This window comes from Pseudophryne corroboree, chromosome 9 (genome assembly GCF_028390025.1).
Source record: "Pseudophryne corroboree isolate aPseCor3 chromosome 9, aPseCor3.hap2, whole genome shotgun sequence".
Lineage (NCBI taxonomy): Eukaryota > Metazoa > Chordata > Amphibia > Anura > Myobatrachidae > Pseudophryne > Pseudophryne corroboree.
This window is the reverse complement of record NC_086452.1, coordinates 426608849-426635640: the sequence shown is the minus strand read 5'-3', so window position 1 is coordinate 426635640 and position 26792 is coordinate 426608849. Positions and strand designations below refer to the sequence as shown.

The following is a 26792-nucleotide window of genomic DNA, read 5'->3' as shown; positions in this document are numbered from 1 at the left end:
TGAATGAAGGGGGTAATTCCAAGTTGATCGCAGCAGGATTTTTGTTAGCAGTTATAACATGTGCAGAGAGAGTTAGATTTGGGTGTGGTGAGTTCAATCTGCAATCTAATTTGCAGTGTAAAAATAAAGCAGCCAGTATTTACCCTGCACAGAAACAAAATAACCCACCCAAATCTAACTCTCTCTGCACATGTTATATCTGCCTCCTCTGCAGTGCACATGGTTTTGCCCAATTGCTATCAAAAATCCTGCTGCGATCAACTTGGAATTACCCCCGAATTGTATTACAGTCAACACAGTTTGGGTGATTGGCCACAATGTGGTCGATTCAATTCGGCAACAGAAAAATAGCGCCGGGAATTAGCTCCCGACGCTATTCAATTCAGCTAAAGTTAAGTCGGCGAATGCCCGTTCTCGCCGACTTAACAGGTAGTTTTGTCGGGAGAACAGGCATTCTCCGACTTAACTACCCGCGGCGATGCTGATTCCCGATAGAATCAGCCTCGCGGCAGCACTTTTCTCGGTTTTCTTCTCTCACCCCCCAACAATTGCGGGTAACTAGTAGCTGAATTGATTAGCGTCGGGAGCTAATTCCCGGCGCTATTCATCTGTTGCCGAATTGAATCGACCCCATAATGCGCCATTCCCCTAAAAAGTGCTCTAATGTTTATTATGACACTCACCCTCATCTAGCAGAGAACGTTCTATCTCATCTCTTATATCCGTGAAGGAATTGTTTGGATCCTGTTAACTCCTTCCACTGTACACAGCCATCGGCAGATTACGCTGGTTACAGAGATCTTTAAATGATAGGTTTAGTGACTCCACACAGAAGGAATTAGGCCTGTGGTGTTAGTTTGGCCTCACAGCTTACTGTATATAGGATTTCTTGCATCTTTGCAATGTACAGTATACACTAGTATCCAGCTATTTCTATACCATAAACAGCACTACACACAGACCCCTATGTCACCGTATCACAGCATAAACATTGCACGTCCGCACATAATCTCGCACACAAAAGGTCAAAGGGTTTTTCTCTTAAACATTTTCTATGTATTTATTATTGTTTCGTTATAAAGCGGCATCAATTACGCAGCGCTGTACGCAGAATATTCCTCATTCACATCAGCACCTACCCCATTGGGGGGGTATAGTATAAAGTCACATTGTATCATATTAGTCAAATTAGGATAAAGGGTCCCCTGCGAATGCAACGGTCTTGGAAATGTACCTTATTTACATAGCGCCAGCATGTTCTGTTGCACTTAGGGAGAGATTTATCAAAGCTTGGACAGAAATAAAGTGGAGCGAGATCAAGAAGGTGATGTGTCAAAGTTTGGAGAGAGAGAGAAAGAGAGAGAGAGAGAGAGAGAGAGAGAGAGAGAGAGAGAGAGAAAGCAGATGGAGATAAAGTACCAACCAATCAGCTCGAAGCTGCCATGTTACAGGCTGTGTTTTAAAAATGACAGGAGCTGGTTGGTTGGTACTTTTTCTCTCCACTTTCTTATGGCCCCAATACATGAAAGATATATTGGGGAAAAGTCCAGATTCCCCAACGTCCAGGCCAGGAAATTGGGAATATTAAACAGGTTTAAAACCCCCGATTCCCCAATCCCGATCAAAGACAGATCCGTTCGGCAGATCGAGCCGCCTGATGTATGGGGGCCATAAGCTTTGATACATCTCCTCCCAAGAACCAACCGATCTGCTTCTGTTATTTTTTTAAAAACATCCTGAAGAAAGACAGCAGCTGATTGGTTAGTACTTTATCTCTCAAAGTTTTGATACATATCCTCCCTAGTTTGTCAATATAGAAAAAAGCAAGAACATTTTAGAAACTATATAATCCCGCCACTTTTCCCAAGCTGACTGGTCAAAATCTCCTAGATCCCCTTCTCCAGCAAGTGCTGACATGGAGAAAAGCGATCTCTGTGGCTTATAAACACTTCTCTTAGAATATTGGGGCAGATGTATTAACCTGGAGAAGGCATAAAGAAGTGATAAAGCAGTGATATGTGCTAGGTGATAAACGCACCAGCCAATTAGCTCTTAACTGTTCATTTACATATGAGAGCTGATTGGCTGGTGTGTTTATCACCTTGCACTTATCACAGTGATAAGTGATCACTTCCTTATGCCTTCTCCAGGTTAATAAATCTGCCCCATTGTGCCTACCTGTCCCCACATATGAGATTTATAAAATTGGGCTTTCAATAACTCACGCCTGTTTCAAATATGGCCAGACCCAGACTGCCCGTTAATCATGCTTGCCTACTTTTGAAAAATCATTTCAGGGAGAGTGTGAAAGTAACACCTATCAGCGCGGACGTGTACTGCTACATCTGAGAGGCGTCATGAAAATCACTTACATCCAAATGTAAAAGAGTCATAAAGTTAGTAAGATCTACTTGTTGAAGAAAAGACATTTTTCAGGATTTGTTTGTGTATTGTGTTTTACAAGAGGTTCCATATACTGTAAGTGGCCATGAGAAACCTTATTTCATACTTGCCTACATTCTACTTCTCCTCTCCAGAGACATCGCTAAGCCCCGCCCCGTATCGGGAAATGGCGCGATTTGCGGGTCCGCGGGAAGGGGGCGGGGCTAAAATGACGCGATTTGCGTCATTTTAACCCCTTCTCCACCCGACGGACCAGCGAATACGGGAGATTTTCTCTCCATCCTGCTCGCATCACTAGGGTGCGGGCAGGATGCGGGAGACCTGCCCACTCTTCCGGGGGTGCGGGGGGCTACCCCAAAAAACGGGAGCCTCCCGCAGCTTCCGGGAGAGTAGGTAAGTATGCCTTATTTAAAATTAATGTAGCCATAGGAATCATTATGCCTTATTACCAATGCTGAGAAATGGCACTGATGAGACCATCTGAATATATGTATCTCCGATTTCTTATTCTTCCCTAAGAATGTAACAGCTACATAATAGGGGTAAGGTGCAATCAGGGAGATTGCTGGTCTATTCAGGGAGTGAGGGAGATTGCTGCTATTTCAGGGAGTCTCCTGCAGAATGAGGGAGGGTAGGCAACTATGCCGTTAATTCGAAGTGCTCAATTACGACCGAGAACAATTGTATTTCTTAATGTTGGGCCTTTCTAACTTTGAATATGCATATATTTTTTCCCCCGACTATGTTCATGGTTGATACATTTATACATTGCTTCAACAAAAGTATGTAAAGAAATATATATATATATATATATATATATATATATATATATAAACCCATACATAATATTGAGATGTTCGCAGAGAAAAAAATATAAAGAAAAAAAACACGAAACAATTCTTACAATTTCAGTTTTCCCTTGCCTAAGGGCTCCAGAGGACGCATTGTCCCTGATAACTAGCCAGCAGGGGTACCGTTCTCCTAATGTGTATGTATGAGCCTTCCCCGTAGTCCCCGGCTGCCTGCTCTGCAGCAGTCTCCTGGGTCTCCCCATCTCCCTGACTGAGCAGCAGACATCTCTATAATAGGAGCAGGCAGCTATGACTACTGATCCATATGGCCAGGACTTGTAATGAAGACGTTTTATTTATACTCTAGCCGTCTGTTATTACGCAACACAGAGTTTTACAGAACAAAAGCCAAGATGCACAGATCCATGACTGATCAGATTCAATTGGGTCCGGATAGAATAGTGGAGAAAGAAGGTTAGGAAGGTGGAATGTGCGTTGCATGGTTGGGCATCATTATTGTAAGCTTTAAAGGGCAAGAGCCCCTCTCTCCACTGTACCAAAATATCACTGCTTCAAGGGTTGCCAACTTACTGACAGACGGTACAAATAAATGTACTGTCTAATGGAGGACGCAAAGTCTATGATCAGACTTATTCCAGACATCTTACTGAATACACTGATAGACTGCAAGCCATCACAGGCAAAGCGCTCTAACCCAGGGGTATCAGCATGCAGCCCTCCAGCTGATAAGGAACTACACATTCCAGAATGCCCTGCCACAGTTTGACAATGCCCTTCTAGCAAAACTGTAGCAGGGCATGCTGGGATGTGTAGTTCCACAATAGCCAGAGGGATTCATGTGGAATACTCCTATAGAACTCTGGTGGTAATTCAGATCTGATCGCTAGGGTGCGTAATTTGCATCCGTGTGATCAGGTAGTCGCCGCCTACAGGGGGAGGGGGAATTCGCTGTGCAGGTGTGTGATTGCATGTGCAGGAGAGCTGCACAAACAGCAGTTTGTGTTGTCTCTACTCAGCCGCTGGGATGATTGGAGCCAGAGCGGATGTCACGAATCCTCCCACAAAACGACGGGTCCCTCCTGCGTTTTTCCGGACACTCCCTAGAAATGATCAGTTGCCACCCACAAACACCCTCTTCCTGTCAATCTTCTTGCGATCGCTGGTGCGATCGGATTTTTCGCACCATCCCGTCGCTGCGGACCATCGTGCATGCGCATTGCGGTGCATACGAATGCCCAGTTCAGACCTGATCGCCTGCTGTACAAAAACGCACAGCAGCGATCAGGTCTGAATTGGCCCCTCTGTGTCTCATACGTGTCTACTCTCAAATCTCTAAATTTTTTTCCGGTTATGCCTTATGCAGATATATTTCTGCATGCTACGTGGTTCCTTCTGTCGATTTCATCCATTCTCATTAATGTCTTTGTATGATTGATGTTATACTCTTAATGTGTAGCTGTTTTTCTCTTACGTCCTAGAGGATGCTGGGTACTCCGTAAGGACCATGGGGATAGACGGGCTCCGCAGGAGACATGGGCACTTTAAGAAAGACTTTAGGTATGGGTGTGCACTGTGCTCTATGCCCCTCCTCCAGGCCTCAGTTTACTACTGTGCCCAGAGGAGACTGGGTGCATTACAGGGAGCTCTCCTGAGTTTCCTGTCAGAAAGTATTTTGTTAGGTTTTTTATTTTCAGGGAGCTCTGCTGGCAACAGACTCCCTGCATCGAGGGATTGAGGGGAGAGAAGCAGACCTACTTCTGTGAGTTTCAAGGCTCTGCTTCTTAGGCTACTGGACACCATTAGCTCCAGAGGGATCGGTACGCAGGTCTCATCCTCGCCGTCCGTCCCAGAGCCGCGCCGCAGTCCTCCTCACAGAGCCGGAAGATAGAAGCCGGGTGAGTATGAGAAGAAAAGAAGACTTCAAAGGCGGCAGAAGACTTCATGATCTTCACTGAGGTAACGCACAGCGGTGAAGCTGTGCGCCATTGCTCCCATACACCTCACACACGGCAGTCACTGTAAGGGTGCAGGGCGCAGGGGGGGGGGGGGGGGGGGGGGCGCCCTGGGCAGCATATAAACCTCTTTCTGGCAAAATAGATATATATACAGTTGGGCACTGTATATATAATGAGCCCCCGCCAGTTTTCAGTATATTTGAGCGGGACAGAAGCCCGCCGCCGAGGGGGCGGGGCTTCTCCCTCAGCACTCACCAGCGCCATTTTCTCCACAGCACAGCGCTGAGAGGAAGCTCCCCGGACTCTCCCCTGCTTAACCACGGTGAAAGAGGGTTTTGAAGAAGGGGGGGGGGGGGGGGCACATAATTTGGCGCATTTATATATGTACAAACAGCGCTACTGGGTAAACATATATGTATATAGTGTTTTTTCCTGGGTCATATAGCGCTGGGTGTGTGCTGGCACACTCTCTCTCTGTCTCTCCAAAGGGCCTTGTGGGGGAACTGTCTTCAGATAAGAGGATTCCCTGAGTGTGTGGTGTGTTGGTACGTGTGTGTCGACATGTCTGAGGTAGAAGGCTTTCAGGGGGAGGAGGAGGAGGAGAGAATGAGTGTGGTGTCTCCGTCGACAATGCCGACACCTGTCTGGATGGATATGTGGAAGGTTTTAAGTGCTAATGTAAATTTATTGCACAAAAGATTAGACAAAGCTGAAGCTAGGGAACAGCCAGGGAGTCAACCATGTCTGTCCCTATGTCGCAGGGACCTTCGGGGTCTCAAAAGCGCCCACTATCCCAAATTGTAGACACAGATACCGACACGGATTCTGACTCCAGTGTCGACTACGATGATGCAAAATTACAGCCACAAGTGGCTAAATGTATTCGATATATGATCATTGCAATAAAAGATGTTTTGCATATCACAGATGAACCCCCTGTCCCTGACACGAGGGTACACATGTATAAAGGAAAGAAACCTGAGGTAACCTTTCCCCCCTCACATGAGTTGAACGAATTATGTGAAAAAGCTTGGGAATCTCCAGACAAAAAACTGCAGATTCCCAAAAGGATTCTTATGGCGTATCCTTTCCCGCCAACGGACAGGATACGGTGGGAATCCTCCCCTAGGGTGGACAAGGCATTAACACGCTTATCCAAAAAGGTAGCGCTGCCATCCCAAGATACGGCTACCCTCAGGGACCCTGCTGACCGCAAGCAGGAGGTTATCCTGAAGTCCATTTACACACATTCTGGTACCTTACTCAGACCGGCGATTGCGTCGGCCTGGGTTTGTAGCGCGGTAGCAGCATGGACAGATACCTTATCAGCGGATATTGAGACCCTAGATAAGGATACCATTTTATTGACCCTAGGGCATATAAAAGATGCGGTCTTATATATGAGAGATGCTCAAAGAGACATTAGTCTACTGGGTTCTAGAATCAACGCGATGTCCATTTCTGCTAGAAGAGTCCTATGGACCCGGCAATGGACAGGTGATGCCGACTCAAAGAGGCATATGGAGGTTTTACCTTATAAGGGTGAGGAATTGTTTGGGGAAGGTCTCTCGGACCTGGTCTCCACAGCTACAGCGGGTAAAACAAATTTTCTACCTTATATTCCCTCACAGCCTAAGAAAGCACCACATTATCAAATGCAGTCCTTTCGATCACAAAGTAACAAGAAAGTACGAGGTACGTCCTTTCTTGCCAGAGGTAAGGGCAGAGGAAAAAAGCTGCACAACTAGTTCCCAGGAACAGAAGTCCTCCCGGCCTCTACAAAATCCACCGCATGACGCTGGGGCTCTGCTACAGGAGTCCGCCCCAGTGGGGGCACGTCTTCGAATTTTCAGCCACATCTGGGTTCACTCACAGGTGGATCCCTGGGCAATAGAAATTGTTTCCAAGGGTTACAAGCTGGAATTCGAAGAGGTGGCTCCTCGCCGGTTTTTCAAATCGGCCCTACCAGCTTCTCCCCCGGAAAGGGAGTTAATGTTAAATGCAATTCACAAATTGTATCTTCAACAGGTGGTGGTCAAGGTTCCCCTGTTTCAACAAGGGAGGGGATATTACTCAACCCTATTTGTGGTCCCGAAACCAGACGGTACGATCAGACCCATTTTAAATTTAAAATCCCTGAACCTATACTTGAAGAGGTTCAAGTTCAAGATGGAATCGCTCAGAGCGGTCATCGCAGCCTGGAAGGGGGGGATTTTATGGTATCTCTGGACATAAAGGATGCATACCTTGATGTTCCCATTTATCCACCTCATCAGGCGTACCTGAGATTTGCGGTACAGGATTGTCATTACCAATTTAAGACGTTGCCGTTTAGGCTTTCCACGGCCCCAAAGATTTTCACCAAGGTAATGGCGGAAATGATGGTGCTCCTGCGCAAGCAAGGTGTCACAATTATCCCGTACTTGGACGATCTCCTCATAAAAGCGAGATCAAGAGAGCAGTTACTGAACAGCGTATCACTTTCACTGAAGGTGTTACAGCAACACGGCTGGATTCTCAACATCCCGAAGTCGCAGTTGGTTCCTACGACTCGTCTGACTTTCTTGGGCATGATTCTGGATACAGACCAGAAAAAGGTTTATCTTCCGATAGAAAAAGCTCAGGAACTCATGACTCTAGTCAGGAACTTATTGAAGCCAAAACAGGTGTCAGTGCATCACTGCACTCGAGTCCTGGGAAAGATGGTGGCATCATACGAAGCCATTCCCTTCGGCAGGTTCCATGCGAGGACTTTCCAATGGGACCTATTGGACAAATGGTCTGGGTCGCATCTACAAATGCATCGGTTGATCACCCAGTCCCTCAGAGCCAGGGTCTCTCTCCTGTGGTGGCTGCAGAGTGCTCACCTTCTAGAAGGCCGCAGGTTCGGCATTCAGGACTGGATCCTGGTGACCACGGACGCTAGCCTCCGAGGTTGGGGAACAGTCACGCAGGGAAGAAACTTCCAAGGTCTTTGGTCAAGTCAAGAGACTTGTCTTCACATCAACATCCTGGAACTGAGGGCCATATACAACGCCCTACGTCAAGCGGAGACCTTACTGCGCGACCGACCAGTTCTGATCCAGTCAGACAACATCACCGCAGTGGCTCATGTAAACTGCCAAGGCGGCACAAGGAGCAGAGTGGCAATGGCGGAAGCCGCCAGGATTCTTCGCTGGGCGGAAAATCATGTAAGCGCACTGTCAGCAGTGTTCATTCCGGGAGTGGACAACTGGGAAGCAGACTTTCTCAGCAGACACGACCTGCATCCAGGAGAGTAGGGACTTCATCAGGAAGTCTTCGCACAGATTGCAAGTCAGTGACTGCCCCAGATAGACATGATGGCGTCTCGCCTCAACAAAAAGCTACAGAGGTATTGCGTCAGATCAAAAGACCCTCAGGCGGTAGCTGTAGACGCCCTAGTGACACCGTGGGTGTTCCAGTCGGTCTATGTGTTTCCTCCTCTTCCTCTCATACCCAAGGTGTTGAGAATAATAAGAAAAAGAGGAGTGAGAACAATTCTCATTGTTCCAGATTGGCCACGAAGGACCTGGTATCCGGATCTGCTGGAAATGCTCACAGAAGATCCGTGGCTTCTTCCTCTACGACAGGACCTGTTGCAACAGGGGCCCTGTCTGTTCCAAGACTTACCGCGGCTGCGTTTGACGGCATGGCGGTTGAACGCAGGATCCTAGCGGAAAAAGGCATTCCGGATGAGGTCATTCCTACGCTGATAAAGGCTAGGAAGGACGTGACAGCTAAACATAATCACCGTATATGGCGAAAAATATGTTTCTTTGTGTGAGGCCAGGAATGCTCCTACGGAAGAATTCCATCTCGGCCGTTTCCTTCACTTCCAGACTGGAGTGAATTTGGGCCTAAAATTAGGCTCCATTAAGGTTCAGATTTCGGCCTTATTGTTACGCACACCAGTGCTAACAGGAGTATACCGGTGTATGAACAGAGAGGGAAGCGAAGCAAACGAACTCACAGACAGTATAACATAACATACACAGGAGGTGATGGAATAACTAATAAACACAAAGTGAACGGAGAAGCCCAAAGGCTCAGGAATTGGGTGTCTCCCTAGTGTCAGGAATGCTCAGATGGAATAGAGCGGACAATGAAGCGAGGTGTAGTGATTTAACATGTGGAGCACCTGAAATGATGTTGCTAAGAGCAACAGAAAAAACCCCAAAGGGTTACCAACGGGTGTGGGAATAAACTCCTTGGTCAGAGATAGAAATATAGACACAAGGAGAGTATCCACAATCCTAACCCCCACTTGCAGGGCACAGGTTCAGCTTACTGCCACTAAACTGACACCTGGACGCCCTGCACAGTGAGGGAGGATTAAGCAAGCAGGTCTGAGAGTACAGCCGCAAACCTGCTGGGTTCACAGAATAGCAAAAGAACCCCAGCAGGTCAAACAACTGACTCCAGTCTTACTGCTAGGTCCGGATTGGCAGAATGAAGTACCGAATCCCAAGGTCTATTCGCAGTAAGCAACAAGTAAATACAAAGTCACACAGTACTAGCTAACTCTCTGGAACTGACTAACAAACAAAGATTCAGCAGCATTTGCCTAGCCTGAGAGGATGGTTTATATAGCAGGTGCTGTCCACGCCCCACTCAGACCTCACAGACTGTGAGCACAAAACCAGCGCCGGATTCCCTGCCGTGCACAGAGCCTGTAACCACTACACAGTAAAAACCCGGACCGGAGTATCAGCTGCGCTCAGGTTACTTCGCTAACACTTGCCTCCCGGTTGCCATGGCGACGTGGCAGCACAGAGCAGGAGATCCTAACAGTACCCCTCCTCTGACGAGGGGTCAAAGAACCCCGACCACCGGGTTTATCGGGGAACTGCGAGAAGAAAGAGCGTATCAGTCTGGGGGCATGAAGATCACAACTGCGCACCCACGACCGCTCCTCCGGGCCATACCCCTTCCAGTGCACCAAAAATGACAGCCGACCCCGAACCATCTTGGAGTCAAGAACCCTTTCAACCACAAACTCCCTCTGACCCCGTATCAGAAGAGGAGAAGGTCTTCCACTGGAAGAAGGATTACTAACCGCCAGTTTTAAAAGGGAACAATGAAATGTTTTATTGATACCCAATGAACGGGGCAGATCTAACTGAAATGCCACCGGATTGAAAACCCTGGTGATCTTATAAGGGCCGATGAACCGGGGGCCTAACTTATGAGATGGCTGTCTCAACTTCAAATTCTTGGTGGACAACCAGACAAAGTCTCCTAATTTGAAGCTGCAGGGTCTTCTCCGCTTATCAAAAACCATTTTGGTCACTAATGACACAGACACAAGGGCTTTCTTCACTTTCCTCCAAATACCCCTAAGGACCGAAACAACAGAGGAACCACCAGGCGTGGAATCCAGGGGGTCAAAAGAATTGGCCTTAGGATGATGCCCATACACACAAAGGAAGGGAGAGATCCCTGTAGCAGAGTGAGCCGCGTTGTTATAGGCAAACTCCGCCATGGACAGATGAGCAACCCAGTCAGTATGACACTTGGAGACATAACACCTGAGGAACTGCTCCAAGGGCTGGTTCACCCTCTCAGTCTGCCCATTAGACTGTGGGTGGTAGCCTGACGACAAGCTCACAGAAATCTGGAGATCAGACCAAAATGCCTTCCAGAATTTGGCCACAAACTGGGATCCACGGTCAGAGACCACATCAAGTGGCAACCCGTGGAGGCGCACAACATGCTGCATAAATAACTCAGACAGGCGTCTGGCCGATGGCAACCCAACCAGTGGAACGAAATGCGCCATCTTCGAAAACCTGTCAACGACAACCCAAATGGCTGTCATCCCCGAGGATTTGGGCAAGTCCACCACAAAATCCATGGAAATGTGGGTCCATGGCTTCGACGGAATAGAGAGTGGATGTAATGGGCCGACAGGAACCCCTCTAGGAGTTTTATTTCGGGCACAAACGTCACATGCCCGAACCCACTGATCCACATCCCTAGCCACCGAGGGCCACCACACCGCCCTAGACAGCAACTCACGAGTTCTGGCAATACCCGGATGCCCTGCAGACCTCTTGGCATGGAATTCCAGGAACACTCGCTGTCTTAACCTAGGAGGCACAAACAAGAGACCTACCGGAAGGTCTGGAGGAGCCTGCTCCTGTGCTCTAAGGACTAATGACAAGAGGTCCTGGGTAATGCCCACTTTAATACATGATGGAGACACAATGGGCAATGGCTCCTCGGTGGTCTCTTGAACTGGAGCAAAACTCCGCGAGAGCGCATCAGATGTTTTTTGACCCAGGGCGATATGTTATCAAAAAATTAAAGCGAGCAAAAAACAAAGCCCATCGTGCCTGCCTGGCATTGAGCCGCTTCGCTGACTCTAAATATGCCAGATTCTTATGGTCGGTGAGAATTGAGACCACAAACTTAGCCCCCTCAAGCTAGTGTCTCCACTCCCCGAGTGCATCCTTTATAGCCAACAATTCCCGGTTACCCACATCATAATTCATCTCGGCAGACGAAAATTTACGGGAAAAGTAAGCACAGGGATGAAGGCGATTATCAGACAGCCCCATCTGAGAGAGCACTGCCCCAATACCTATCTCAGAGGCATCCACTTCTACCACAAAAGGACGCTCTGGATCTGGGTGTCGCAGCACCTTGGCCGAGACAAATGCCCTTTTGAGACGGGCAAAGGCCGCTTTGGCCTCACAAGACCAGTGAGCAACATCCGCCCCTTTCTTAGTGAGTGCCACCAAGGGGGCCACTATAGACGAAAATCCAGCGATAAACCGTCTATAAAAATTCGCAAAGCCCAGAAAACGCTGAAGCGCCTTCAAACTAGTGGGCTGCACCCAATCCAGGACTGCCTGTACCTTAGAACCCTCCATTTGGAAACCTTCTGAGGAGATAATATACCCTAGAAATGCGATTTGCTGGACTTCAAACTCGCACTTCTCCAGCTTCGCCCCAAGCTGGTGGTCTCTGAGTTTCTGGAGGACTAAGCGTACATGCTTCCGATGTTCCTCCAGGGAATGAGAGAAGATTAGGATTTCATCTAGATAAACAACTAAGAATCTATCCAAATATTCCCTGAGCACATTGTTCATGAATTCCTGGAAGACTGCCGGGGCATTAGAGAGCCCAAAAGGCATCACCAAATATTCACAATGCCCTGAGTGGGTATTAAAGGCAGTCTTCCATTCATCCCCCTCTCTTATTCGGATTAGATTGTAAGCACAGCGTAGGTCAATCTTAGAAAAAATGGTGGCAGTACGAAGCTGGTCAAACAAAACCGAAATGAGAGGCAGTGGGTACGAGTTTTTAATCGTGATACGGTTCAATTCCCTGAAGTCGATGCAGGGTCGCAACGAACCGTCCTTTTTACCCACGAAGTAGAACCCCGACCTAACTGGGGACTGTGAGGGTCTGATAAATCCCTTAGCCAAGTTCTCCTGAATGTACTCTGCCATAGCCTGAGTCTCAGGACGTGACAGGGAGTACAACCTGCTCTTGGGAAGCTTAGCATCCGGCAACAAATCAATGGCACAGTCATAGGGGCGATGGGGAGGTAGTACCTCCGCTACTTTTTTGGAGAACACATCCGCAAAATCTGCATAACATCCTGGCAAACTTAGCTGTGAGAGCCTGACTGGAAGGCTCAAGCAACTCCTGAAACAATCACTACCCCAACAAAGAATCTCCCCAGAGACCCAGTCAAATTGAGGGTTATGGGCCCTTAACCAGGGTAACTCCAAAACCAATGGGGCAAAAGAACAGACAGTCACATAAAAAGACAATTTTTCAGAGTGTGTGGCTCCAATAAACAAAGGAATTTGGCTGGTGCAGGAGGTAATTTTACCCTGGGACAATGGTTCCCCGTTTAACCCACAGATCTCAATCTCTGATGCCAAAGGTACTGAGGGAACAGAGTGTTCCAGGGCGAATTGACGGTCCATGAAAACCCCATCGGCCCCACTGTCAACAAAGGCCTCAGTCTTGACAGTTTGACCGAGGATCTCCAAAGTCACCGGAATGAGAAAAGTCTTTTTGGGATATTCTGACTTCTGGCCTGACAGGATATTTCCCATCACCCTCAGGCCCTGAAGTTTTCCGGTTTTTCTTGGCATGATACTACAACATGACCTTTATTCCCACAGTACAAACACAAACCCTGCTGTCTCCTCCGCGTCTTCTCACGCGAGGAGAGGCGGGTAGCCCCAATCTGCATAGGCTCCTCGGAATATTCCTCAGAGTCTGAGGTTCCCTTGGGAAAAAAGGAAACTGCGGTCTCCCTTTCAAGCCTACGCTCTCTCAGCCGTCTATCCACCCGGATGGATAACTGCATGAGCTGATCTAAGCTATCAGGCGAGGGATATTGTACCAGTTGGTCCTTTATCTGGTCAGAAAGGCCCCTTCGGTACTGGTTTCTCAGGGCTGGGTCATTCCACTGGGTATCATGAGCCAACCTCCGAAACTCCGTACTATAAACCTCAGCTGGCCGTCGCCCTTGCTTAAGAACCGTAATCTGAGCCTCGGCTGAAGCCATCTTGTCAGGGTCATCATACAAAATGCCCAGTGCCGTAAAAAAAAAGCATCAACACTTTTAAGCGACGGACAGTCAGGCTGTAACCCATATGCCCAGACCTGTGGGTCTCCTTGTAGCAAGGAAATCATCATGCCCACCCGCTGAATCTCCGACCCAGAAGACTGGGGCCTAAGCCTGAAATATAGCTTACAGCTCTCCTTGAAACAAAAAAACTGCGAGCGATCTCCAGAAAAACGATCCGGGAGATTTACTTTCGGCTCCTTAACCCCTGAACTTGCCGCTGTGGCTGCGGGAGCTCCGCTAGCGGCCTGCGGGGTGTTCATTTTAATGGACATCTCATTAAATTGTCGAGTCAGGACCTGCACCTGATCGACCACCTGTTGCAAAGTATTTTGAGGGGTATGCTCCATATTCCCACAAAATTTCAACAGGAGTAAGGCTGCTGAATATGTTACGCACACCAGTGCTAACAGGAGTATACCGGTGTATGAACAGAGAGGGAAGCGAAGCAAACAAACTCACAGACAGTATAACATAACATACACAGGAGGTGATGGAATAACTAATAAACACAAAGTGAACGGAGAAGCCCAAAGGCTCAGGAATTGGGTGTCTCCCTAGTGTCAGGAATGCTCAGATGGAATAGAGCGGACAATGAAGCGAGGTGTAGTGATTTAACATGTGGAGCACCTGAAATGATGTTGCTAAGAGCAACAGAAAAAACCCCAAAGGGTTACCAACGGGTGTGGGAATAAACTCCTTGGTCAGAGATAGAAATATAGACACAAGGAGAGTATCCACAATCCTAACCCCCACTTGCAGGGCACAGGTTCAGCTTACTGCCACTAAACTGACACCTGGACGCCCTGCACAGTGAGGGAGGATTAAGCAAGCAGGTCTGAGAGTACAGCCGCAAACCTGCTGGGTTCACAGAATAGCAAAAGAACCCCAGCAGGTCAAACAACTGACTCCAGTCTTACTGCTAGGTCCGGATTGGCAGAATGAAGTACCGAATCCCAAGGCCCATTCGCAGTAAGCAACAAGTAAATACAAAGTCACACAGTACTAGCTAACTCTCTGGAACTGACTAACAAACAAAGATTCAGCAGCATTTGCCTAGCCTGAGAGGATGGTTTATATAGCAGGTGCTGTCCACGCCCCACTCAGACCTCACAGACTGTGAGCACAAAACCAGCGCCGGATTCCCTGCCGTGCACAGAGCCTGTAACCACTACACAGTAAAAACCCGGACCGGAGTATCAGCTGCGCTCAGGTTACTTCGCTAACACTTGCCTCCCGGTTGCCATGGCGACGTGGCAGCACAGAGCAGGAGATCCTAACACTTATCCATTTTTTTTTCAAAAAGAATTGGCTTCTCTCCCAGAAGTACAGACTTTTGTGAAGGGAGTGCTGCATATTCAGCCTCCTTTTATACCTCCGGTGGCGCCTTAGGACCTTAACGTGGTGTTGAGTTTCCTTAAGTCGCACTGGTTTGAACCACTTCAAACGGTGGAGTTAAAATATCTCACTTGGAAGGTGGTCATGTTATTAGCCTTGGCTTTGGCTAGGCGAGTGTCGGAATTGGCGGCTTTGTCTCATAAAAGCCCCTATCTGGTTTTCCATATGGATAGAGCGGAATTGCGGACCCGTCCTCAATTCTTGCCTAAGGTGGTGTCATCTTTTCATATGAATCAACCTATTGTGGTGCCTGTGGCTACGCGAGACTTGGAGGATTCCGAGTTCCTTGATGTAGTCAGGGCTTTGAAAATTTACGTGGCCAGAACGGCTAGAGTCAGAAAAACAGAAGCACTGTTTGTCCTATATGCAGCCAACAAAGTTGGCGCCCCTGCTTCTAAGCAGACTATTGCTCGCTGGATCTGTAACATGATTCAGCAGGCGCATTCTACGGCTGGATTGCCGTTACCAAAATCGGTCAAGGCCCATTCCACTAGGAAGGTGGGCTCGTCTTGGGCGGCTGCCCGAGGGGGTCTCGGCACTACAACTATGCCGAGCTGCTACTTGGTCGGGTTCAAACACCTTTGCAAAGTTCTATAAGTTTGATACCCTGGCTGAGGAGGACCTCCTGTTTGCTCAACCGGTGCTGCAGAGTCATACGCACTCTCCCGCCCGTTTGGGAGCTTTGGTATAATCCCCATGGTCCTTACGGAGTCCCCAGCATCCTCTAGGATGTAAGAGATAAGATTTTAAACCTACCGGTAAATCTTTTTCTCGTAGTCCGTAGAGGATGCTGGGCGCCCGTCCCAAGTGCGGACTACTTCTGCAAGACTTGTATATAGTTTTGCTTACACAAGGGTTATGTTATAGTTTTCATCGGTCTTGGACTGATGCTATGTTGTTTTCATACTGTTAACTGGTTAGTATATCACAAGTTATACGGTGTGATTGGTGTGGCTGGTATGAATCTTGCCCTTGGATTAACAAAAATCCTTTCCTCGTACTGTCCGTCTCCTCTGGGCACAGTTTCTCTAACTGAGGTCTGGAGGAGGGGCATAGAGGGAGGAGCCAGTGCACACCCATACCTAAAGTCTTTCTTAAAGTGCCTATGTCTCCTGCGGAGCCCGTCTATCCCCATGGTCCTTACGGAGTCCCCAGCATACTCTACGGACTACGAGAAAAAGATTTACTGGTAGGTTTAAAATCTTATTTTTCATAGTATAACTCTGTATTGTGTTTTCATTTTTTAAATTTGTAAAGTCATCCTCCCATGCAGGGCGTAAGCAATTGTGGGAGGTGTGGTCATGCCCCAGCCGAGAAAAATAATATGCGCATTTGTCCCCCTTAGCAAAACTGCCAAGGGGGACATTTGACCTGGGCCCATCCAACAAGCCAGGGAAAGAACGAAAGAACAAACAAACGAAAGAAAAGAAAAGAAAAAAAGGAAGAAAGAGAGAAAGAAAGAAGAAGAAAGAAAGAGAGAAAGAAAGAGAGAGAAAGAAAGAAAGAAAGAAAGAGAGAAAGAAAGAAAGAAAGAAAGAAAGAGAGAAAGAAAGAAAGAAAGAAAGAAAGAAAGAAAGAAAGAAAGAAAGAAAGAAAGAAAGAAAGAAAGAAAGAGAGAGAGAGAGAAAGAGAGAAAGAAAGAAAGAGAGAGAGAAAGAGAGAAAGAGAGAAAGAGAGAAAGAGAGAAAGAGAGAAAGAGAGAAAGAGAGAAAGAGAGAAAGAGAGAAAGAAAGAAAGAAAGAAAGAAAGAAAGAAAGAAAGAAAGAAAGAAAGAAAGAAAGAAAGAAAGGAAGGAAAGGAAAGGAAAGGAAAGGAAAAGAAAGACCTGGTGATGTTTTTCTTTCCGTAAAACCCGAGCCATACCTACTACCCAAAAAAATAGCACATTCCCTGGAGTATGAGCACAATATAAACCAAGCCACAACAGATGAACCGATCACTATGATACCAACCTCCCCACGGAACAGTCTGAAGCTACAGTATTCTGGAAACAACAGTTATTCACCACTTTTCTTAGAGTACTTATCAGACAGACGCAGTTTCCACAACAAAGGACAGGATGTACTAAAGGGAAAATGTGGTAAAACCCCTGTTTTCGGGGTTTTACGGCATTTTCATAAGTACTAAGACCCGGCCGACGGGTTTACGCAGCCAAGAGTATCGCCATGTTTTGATGGCGATACCCTATAGAAGCCTATGGGCTTCTTACCGCCAGCCGCCACATCCCGCCGACCCATGCTGCTCACACTGACCCCCCCCCCCCCCCCCCTGGCATACCTGTGCAGTGCTGATCCCGGGACTGCAGTCTGCCTGCTTGCCGATGTTCTGGGAGGTACGAGACCCCAGGGAGGTGATGGAGACCCCCGCACAACCTCCTGACAGGTATCTGGGAGGGGGGGGGGGGGTGTCTGTCACCGCATTGCGATGTTAATCGCATATGTTAGTACATATACGATTAGCATTGCTGTGGTAGGCAGCGATGTATTTTAATACATCCTTCCCAAAGACTGAGGTTCTGCATTTCCCTTCCCAAATTCTGGGTTTGCTGGTTTCAAATCCCAAATTCCCGGAAATTCCAAGTGAAATTTGTGAAAACTGTGAGGTAAACCCATAACATACCATAAAAGCAGCAATTTACTGCACAAGGGAAAGAGGGGTAGCCCCTTTTCCTTGCGTGGTAAATTACCCATTATTGCACGATAAGTTAAGGATCTTGGATAAGTTCCCAGAGCTATGTGTAACAGATTTGCTGCACCCTCGATCAGGGGGATTTAACGATGATTTCTGTTCGAGCCTCCCTTAGGTTCGAACAGAAATTCGCATTCACTGCACCCTGCAGGCTGATCACAGCCTATAATTGAATAGCACTTGCAGATCAAATACCCCGCGGTAATTACCTAACAAAGCCAACTACCCCTTTCCTCTTCCTCTCTAGCTGTGGGGATAGCTGGGCAAGTTAAGGATAGGTGTTCAAGCACAATAAAAAGATAATAATAAAAAGAAGGAGCTTTATCAAACCTTGGAAAGTTAAAGAGGAGAGAGATTGAGTCTATGTACTAAGCCTCGGAGAAAGATAAAGTAAACGGATATAAAGTACCAGCCAATCAGCTCCTAACTGCCATGTTACAGGCTGCGTTTGAAGAATAACAGTTAGGGCTGGTTGGCGGGTACTTTATCTCTGTAGGCTTTATCTCTTTCCAAGCTTTAGTACATAGACCCTAATTTTTCAAAAACAGCCTGTAGCATAGTAGTTAGGAGTTGATTAGTTGGTACTTTATCTCTCTCCACCTTATTATCACTCTCCAATCTTTGATAAATCTCCCTCAAAGTTTCAAAAGACACCAACTCTTCTGGCCCCTGCAAAGAGCAGGGAACCCTCCAGTATCTGTTACGAGCCGCCACTGCGCCAGGTCCCGGTCACTGCTGGGCGACCAGGACGTCATATTGCTTCCGGCTGGCGATCCCTGGTGGTCACTATGCGACTGCAGGGAATTCTGGGGCTCTTGTTCCCTAGCAGCAAGGATGCTTCTGCTATGTGCTGCACTACAGCTGCAGAGAGTTTCTCATTAAGGGGGCCTTCCCATTTTGGCTGCACTGATTTGTCAACTCTCCTGTTAAAAGGCAGTCAGTACTGCACCACCCTGCCGGTTATAGTTTGTGCATCGTCAGTATAAGCTAGCGATAGGCATCGGTATGTTCGCCATCAATGGTGAAACTGTGAGTAGCCATCGATGGTCACCAAATATGCTATGGGAGACCATCGATGGTTTCACCCATCGGTGGTCACCCCTGTTATTTATGTGAATGGGCCGCGGACCAATCACAGCCCAGGGGTGGAGCTTCATGGGTGTCGTGTCCCGGCACCTTGAAAAAAATTATTTGTTTATGCTGTGCCATCGATGGAGGGAAAGCATCTAGTTCTCTTCTATCAATGGCAAAAGCATTCATCAGCAGCTATAAACCATCGATGATTCAGAATCATCGATGGTAGATGGTCTTCCCTAGAATAAGCGGCTGGTCCTGGTCCTCTGATCCCACGGATACTCTGTCGGTCCTGTGGATACTCTGGTATTTATCTGCCTGTCTGAACCCTAGTGTTTGCCCTGTCCGAACCCATGACCTGTTCCAGAGTGTGTTTACCCTTTGTTTGCCTCCTCAGTGTTCCTTGCGCACTGCCTGCAAGTTATACCATCTGCACAGTGCACGCATTCCATCCCACAGTACCTCACCTGCCACGGCTGAGATCCTGGCCCAGCCCTGACCTTATTGTGCTCGTGTGTCTTTTCACCCTCAGTTAATCCTCCAGTTCTTTTTCCTGTGGTCTCCAGAATATTGTGTAAGACCCTAATGTTTGAGGTTTAAGTCCAGATGGCAACCTAAGTACCGGTGTGCATGACATGGACTAAGGGAACAGCGAGCGGCTGTTATTGGTAGACCCTCTCACCAGTTCTAGGGGTATTACACACATAGTGCTGGAGTTCCCTAACAATCTCACCCACTTTCCTAGTGGTGTGGGCAGAGGTTAAAGTGAGCAAGAACTGCGTTCCGTCAGTTCCATTAGGAGACGGAACCAGTTCCGCCTCTTCCGGCTCACCTAACCCAGAATGTGACCACGGAGCCGCGGGGAGATGTCGGGCGCCCGCTAAGCTTGTGTTACCAGCGGGCGCCCAGCTCCTTCTCCTCAGCAGCAGCTGGAGGCAGGAGCTCACTCCTGAGCTCCGGCTTCCGGCTCAGACAGTGTGCGCTATGGGAGAGACGTCATGACGTCTCTCCTATAGCTACGTGGAGCGGGCGGCCAGGTAGAGGGCAGCGGTCCAGAAGCAAGAGCCGGTGAGTATTGTGGTTTTTTTTTGTGTGTGTGTTTATGGTGCTACTAGAGGAGGCATTACCAAAGGGGGGCATATCCACAGGGGGCATATCTACACGGCGGCATTACTAATGAGGGCATTGCATAGGTGGCAATTAATAATGGGCACTGTATAAGGGGTGCCAATACTATGGGCGCTACATAAGGGGCACTACAACTGTGGGCACTACCACTACAGTGGGCACTGCAAAAGGTGCACTATTATTGATGATATTGTATAAAGGGCACTACTGCTGTGGGCATAATGTGTATTTAGGGTGCTACTACTGTGGGCTTTGTGTATAAGGGGCACTAATGTGTGTCATAACATGATTGATTAAGCGACACTACTATGTGGTGTAATGTGAATAAGATTGTGCTACTGTGCGGCGTAATTTGAATTGGGGATACTATTGGGTGAATACTCCCCTTTCTTTTTGATGTCACGCCCCTTTTTGCAGCGAGCACAATCCCTTTATTGCACAGGTGTGTGTGTGTGTGTGTGTGTGTGTGTGTAGGTGGGATTCCACCCCCTCTATAGGACCACTTTAAGGAGTGGGTGCGGGCCACAAAAGTGACAGAGTTTCACTGAAAAACTGGTGTTTGTGAGTGGATAAGGTGCAGATCGCATCAGAGTTGGAGGGGCAGGGCAGGGCTTTTTTTGTGTGCCAGTCTGGCATATGTAAATGTTAGGAAGTAGGTGTAATTTCTGTAAATCAGATATTTAACATCTATTCCTCACATACATATAGAGGGAATAGCCATTTTGTGGGCTGTATCCATATCTACAATAATATCTATGGGATTGATGAATTCATACCCTCCAACATTTTACACTTAAAAATCGGTACAAATTAGGAAAAGGGGCATGGCCACGGGTAAAACCTTTCCTATACTTTCAATGGAAGTATGGAGAGCCAAAAATCGGTACAGACCATAAAAAAAAAAGGTACTGTACCTGCTAAAAAGGTACAGTTGGAGGTTATGTGAATTCACTAGGAAACTGTGATATCTGAGGCATAAGGCACAAAGCTATACCAAAAGTTCTGAGCAAACTGGCTGGATTCTCATGAATATTGGTCCCACCCACAAAATGGCCGCCTCCACTACAGTATGTGAAGGTAATGGGTACAAGTTAAAAAGTCTGGACCATAATAACATGCAACATGCTTCTCCGCAGTTAATGGCTACACTAGGCCTATACTAAACTGCAATTGCCTGTAACACAATGTGCAAATCATGCACAGTTCCTGCAACAGTCCATAAATAGCAAAATTTAAAAAGCTACGTATGATGGATGGGAGGACATATTCAACATTTACGGCAATGGCAAAATTTGATATACTGTCAACTGCAACAATTACAGGGTCAGCGTCATCAGCTCTTGAGGTCGAGGTGATTACATTTTGGACTCCGAGGGGTTAAAACGCCCCTCGTTCCCTTTGCCTTGTTGTATCTGTTCTTGAGCTGCCGTTTACTCCCTTTAGCTCAGCCTCTCCCCTCTGAGTTGGCTGGATTGGAAGACTGACAAAGCCATCTGCCTCCATGGAAACAGAGAATAATTCTCATTTATTTTTAGGAAAGCGTCAGAGTGATTCCATTGCATTTGAAGGCATCGCGTAGCAAAGATGCCCTGGAAGGCCCTAGTTACACTTGCGTCACACAATCTAACAGAGGCTACACTAATGAGCGGCTTAACCGTGGCAATGCCGGAAGGATGACACACATTCCACCAGAGGTGCCAAACAAATGTCAGGAGTGTGAAAGCGGCATGTACAAAGACGACAGCAGCCGTCTACGCCTTATATCTGTCCATTGTGTACTGAAACAGCGACCGCAAAAGCCAAATTTAGAAACGGTCAGATTTGGTACCAAATTGTCACACACAATTAGGGGTCATTTCATAACGGGAAATCTGTGCAACCAAAAGGCTCATATTTCCAGTGAAACACGACTCCTTGTCCTCCTTTTGTAGGGGCACACAGGCCTTTGGAAACCCCCACAGACAAGTATTCTGTACCTAGTTATTGAGACGAACCAAAAAGAGCAGTAAGGAATGGTTATATACACCTCCCTACATTCTGATACACAGCACAATGCAGTCCTGGTCTAGATGGAGGGACAAAGCCCTAAAATAGGGACAGTTGGTAGAAAAGGTGGACACATGACATGAGCGAAATGCGTTGCAGTTTTTTAGTTTTGCCATAAGTAAATTTCCTGGGAAAATGGCTGTATTTAGCAATCCCTGACGCTTGAAGGGAGGGGAACATGCGTACAACATTTTGCTGCTTTAATGCAGACCTGCTTGACATGTTTAATGGGAGCATATAAGTGCCTTTTACCACCTCCAGAGAGTTTGAAAGCTCTTCCGAAACCAACTGCACCAACACTCATTTCAGGAGCCCAATGGGGGGAGGGAGGGGGGGAGGGAGGGGGGGGTAAAAGGAGGGACCTTCCCCAAACTGTTGCATGGTGGTACCAGGGCTGCGTCTGTGTTGGGCTGTTGCTGGGCTCCACTGTGAATACCCAGGTCCTGACCCAGTCTTGGCAACCCTGGTTGGGACAGGAATTATGGTGACGGCCTTAGAGGTCAATGATGTATTCTTCAAAATGGACAGCAAAATGTTTATTTTACTTAAGACAAACTGCAGAATAAATGTATTTCCCGAGCCTCACAGATTTCAGGGGGTGTACTCTAACTCTTAACTCAGAATCTTGCTCAAGCACTTGAAAGTTACAGAGTTGAAACTAGGCTTCTGCAGCGTTTACTGGCTGGGGGGAGCATCGTGAGGCGGCCGGCGGGGGGAGCTTCGTGAGGCGGCCGGCGGGGGAGCATCGTGAGGCGGCCGGTGGGGGGAGCATCGTGAGGCGGCCGGCGGGGGGAGCATCGTGAGGCGGCCGGCGGGGGGAGCATCATGAGGCGACCAGTGGGGGGAGCATCATGAGGCGACCAGCGGGGGGAGCTTCCAGCGGCGGCCGGAGCTGGCAGCGGGAGTGATGTGTGCAGCGGTGGGGGAGACACTACAGGTACTACTCTCATCCCCGTAGCCCGCCGCACCGCTCCCCGTCTCAAGTTGGATTGAGTTTGTCGGAAAGGGGGCCAAAACCTGTCGGATTTGGCCTTGTTTCCGACAGTAGCAGGTGGATCGGCGGGTATTCCGCCGATCCAACTGCTTTCCGACAGCATTCCTGACAAGTCGGGTTTCCCGACTTGTCGGAAAAAATGTGCCCCTATTGAATAGGTCGGAACCCCTTCCAACCTATTCCAGTCGGAAACTGCCATCTTTCCGACAAGACGGCAGTTTCCGACTCTTATTGAATACAGCCCATAAGGTTGACACCTTGACAATGTAGACATTAGCGGTTAGGGATAGACTTACCATAAAAACAAATAATGTCAGCATTATGAATTTAACATGTTGACATAACAACCATGTCAACAATATGAATTATTAATATACGAACCCTTTTAACCAGAGGCGTATTAAGAGTGGTTGGAGCTCGTGTGTGGTCTCTGTCTGGGGCCCCTCTTTTCTAACCTCTTCTCTGGTGCTATGCCAGAGTCTCCCACACATGAACGGAATGCGGCGCCCATTTTCCCTGCAATTTTTCCACTGCACATGCGGAATACACTGCTAAAATGGCCGCCACGCCATTTTCCCGGTGATTTGTGCAGAGAGGCTGATATGGGACTCCGGAGAGGTCAGTACTGAAGAAATAGGTGCAGGATGTGCCTCTACCTGGGGGCTCATGTGCACTGCACACCCTGCACCAATTATAGGTATGCCACTGCTTTTAACCTGTGGTATGCGTACTGGGTTGGGTATGGTTGACCGGCGGTTTGGATACTGCTGGTCACCATACGGACACCCACGACTGGGAATAGTCCCTGTCAGTCTGCATGCCAACTGTTGGGCTTTCCACCGGGCAGGATTCCAGCGTCGGAATTCCAGCGTTCTCCCGACCGCTGGTCACATAACCACATCCCTGTGTACCCCCATGGGTATTCAGGTAGTACGTCCACCAGTTAAATTAAACTCAAGCAAATGCACCCTTCATGGCATCCCAATCTTTACTGTAAGCCTCTGCCAGCTGTGCCCTTTTCTTACTAGATTGTAAGCTCTCTAGGAGAGCAAGTGGAATCTACTCCACCCTCCTTTTTCACAACTGCATTTACATTGTCAACCTCAAACGTCCCAATTTTTTGTGTTCCCCATTTGGTAGCGCTGCAGAACGCCTAACAGACCAACAAAAACAATGTTATTAGCGATTAATAAAACATCAATAAAGAAGTTACAATGGGCGTCTTCTAAACGTTTCAAGACAAAAGGATTACTTGCCAAGTGTATACACACAATTGGGGGTGCCTAGCATAAATGTACACCCTTCAGGCATTTACCTGGGATAAACAAAAACACAATAGGGGTAACTTTCGAACCATTTTACGGTCATGAGCAATATGTGATTATACAGGAGATGAGAAACCCTGTTCTAAGAGACCGACCTCGCGCTATGCAGAACATTGCAGGTTGCTATGCAGCGAGTCACAGGCCTATGGAAGCAGAAGGGGTTAAGGTGATAAACGAGGGGGTGGGGAGAGGGGGGAAGCTGCCAAGCAAAAAAAAAAAAAAGAATCTAATTATTACAATGTGCAGAGGAATTTTCCTGCTGATACCTGGTGCATTAGGCAGCGGTGAAAGGGTTGTTAGGCAACCAGAGTGTGGTCTCGCTGGATGATGGGTGACCTGCAAGAAGGAGCTGGATCACTGGCTGGGAACAAAATAATAAAAAAAGAGAAAGGCTTGTCTCGTTGCTATTCCCAGTGGGTGCTGAACACATCAGAGCGATGATGGGGGTATACAGTCCCCTTTCCAGGGGATAGTGGACACAGGCACCCTGTAACAGGCTTTCATTTTCCTTTCCTGTTGAGGTGACGGTGTGTTGTTGGGTGGTTTTAGGGAAAACACACTTACCTAGAAACCCCTGGTTCAGTCGTACTGAATAAGAATAGTAACACTGGAGGGGATTTATTAAAGCTTGGAGAGGAGAGAGATAAAGAAAGAGGAGAGAGACAAAGTACCAACCATGCAGCTCCTGTCATTTTTCAAACACAGCCTGTATGCGGCAGAAACTGATTGTTTGGTACGTTATCTCTCTCCAAGCTTTGATAGTTCTCCCCCACTGTAGCAACACTATTCTGAGCACGACAGAGGATCCTCAGACTCATTTTTCTGTGCAGGACAGAACAGTCAGGGGTAGGCAGAAAATAGAGGTAGGTAGGCAACACGTGGCCATCCTGCTGCTAGGGAACTACACATTCCAGCATGCTATGCCCCGGTTTTGCTGTTAGATCATGTTAAAACTGTGGCAAGGCATGCTGGGATGTGTAGTTCCACAGCAGCAGTAATGTCACAGGTTGCCTATCCCTGATATATATATCTCAATGTACCATGTCTCTATCTACACCAAAGTGAAGACCCCTCAGTACAGGGGTACTGAGACCCGTTACTGTTAGTGTCAAAGGGACTGTGTAAGTACAGCTGGAAGAGGACGGCACACAGAGGCTGAACGCAGACATCTACTAACATCCTGATAATCAGTATTGCATTACAGTACTCTACTAACATCCTGATAATCAGTATTGCATTACAGTACTCTACTAACGTCCTGATAATCAGTATTGCATTACAGTACTCTACTAACATCCTGATAATCAGTATTGCATTACAGTACTCTACTAACGTCCTGATAATCAGTATTGCATTACAGTACTCTACTAACGTCCTGATAATCCGTATTGCATTACAGTACTCTACTAACGTCCTGATAATCCGTATTGCATTACAGTACTCTACTAACGTCCTGATAATCAGTATTGCATTACAGTACTCTACTAACATCCTGATAATCAGTATTGCATTACAGTACTCTACTAACATCCTGATAATCAGTATTGCATTACAGTACTCTACTAACGTCCTGATAATCAGTATTGCATTACAGTACTCTACTAACGTCCTGATAATCAGTATTGCATTACAGTACTCTACTAACGTCCTGATAATCAGTATTGCATTACAGTACTCTACTAACGTCCTGATAATCAGTATTGCATTACAGTACTCTACTAACGTCCTGATAATCAGTATTGCATTACAGTACTCTACTAACGTCCTGATAATCAGTATTGCATTACAGTACTCTACTAACGTCCTGATAATCAGTATTGCATTACAGTACTCTACTAACGTCCTGATAATCAGTATTGCATTACAGTACTCTACTAACGTCCTGATAATCAGTATTGCATTACAGTACTCTACTAACGTCCTGATAATCAGTATTGCATTACAGTACTCTACTAACGTCCTGATAATCAGTATTGCATTACAGTACTCTACTAACGTCCTGATAATCAGTATTGCATTACAGTACTCTTGGTACCACAAATGATAGCAGTGCGCCCTTTTCCCCACACTACAGCAGGTCTTATCAGTGGAAAGTACTTACACTATCTAGCAGAATTATCAACTATATTCCAAAACATTTGCATAACGCTTGTTAATTTGCACAGACTTCATGGTGAGGGCTATAAAATATCAGCAAAACAAAGGGCCTAGTTCAGATGTGGCTGGAATTGCTATCACTTCCTTGGAAGCAGCAGTGATAGTAGGCATTTGATATGCCGGCTGTCGGGCTCATTTGATATGCCGGCTGTCGGGATCCTGGCACTCACCATACCGACGCCGAAATCCCGACAGCTG

The 26792-nt window shown here is 47.3% G+C and overlaps 1 protein-coding gene and 1 long non-coding RNA gene across 2 annotated transcripts in view; one reads left to right on the top strand and one right to left on the bottom strand.

The window, feature by feature from the left end:
• Positions 1-26792, bottom strand: part of CAMK1 (calcium/calmodulin dependent protein kinase I) — a 235726-nt gene that overhangs the window by 66023 nt on the left and 142911 nt on the right. The window lies entirely within an intron of this gene.
• The window catches only part of LOC134958404 (uncharacterized), a 182667-nt gene that overhangs the window by 45895 nt on the left and 109980 nt on the right, over positions 1-26792 (top strand). The window contains exon 4 of the long non-coding RNA XR_010186989.1: positions 2298-2396. This is a non-coding gene — a long non-coding RNA (uncharacterized LOC134958404). The remainder of the gene's footprint in view (positions 1-2297; positions 2397-26792) is intronic.